Source organism: Wolffia australiana, chromosome 1 (assembly GCF_029677425.1).
Source record: "Wolffia australiana isolate 7733 chromosome 1, ASM2967742v1".
NCBI lineage: Eukaryota > Viridiplantae > Streptophyta > Magnoliopsida > Alismatales > Araceae > Wolffia > Wolffia australiana.
The window spans coordinates 5,894,416-5,895,000 of NC_135835.1; the positions used below are offsets into that span (position 1 = coordinate 5,894,416).

Genomic DNA, 585 nt, shown 5'->3' on the forward strand with positions numbered 1-585 from the left:
CACACACAAGAAGCTTCAACCCACTCAAAGTCCCACCATCCTTCATCCTCTCTGATTTGTCCTCTCCCACACTGCTTGCTCTCTCACATCCATCATCTTGAGGAACCTACTTCCTTTATTGTTTCATCTAAAGATCCAAATTGGATGCATGCCATGACCTTAGAGCTCCATGCTCCAATGCACAACCAGACTTGGGACTTAGTACCCGCCACCCCTATCTTCATATAATTGGCTGGATATGGGTGTATGACTCAAGTACAAACCATCAGGAAAAATTGATAAGTATGAAGCCCACTTTATGGCCAAAGGCTTCAATCGGCAGGAGGGTTTTGACTTTACCTGAAACCTTTAGCCCCGTCATCAAACACATCACGATCTGCCTATTGTTGTCCATTGCTATCAACAACGATTGGGCTATTCATCTAAGCAGTGTCAAACCAAAAAAAAAACCCAACAAGCATTATCTCTCCGTGAAAAGGAGGTGATCCAACCGCACCTTCCAGTATGGCTACCTTGTTACGACTTCACTCCAGTCACTAGCCCCGCCTTCGGCATCCCCCCCTTGCGGTTAAGGTAACGACTTCG

General features: G+C 46.2%; 1 non-coding gene across 1 annotated transcript in view; it reads right to left on the reverse strand.

Moving 5' to 3' along the window:
* Positions 1-479: 479 nt before the first annotated feature.
* LOC144714168 (18S ribosomal RNA) overlaps positions 480-585 on the reverse strand; it is a 1,470-nt gene continuing 1,364 nt past the window's right edge. Inside the window, exon 1 of the ribosomal RNA XR_013584271.1 lies at positions 480-585. This exon is cut by the window's right edge and continues 1,364 nt beyond it. This is a non-coding gene — a ribosomal RNA (18S ribosomal RNA).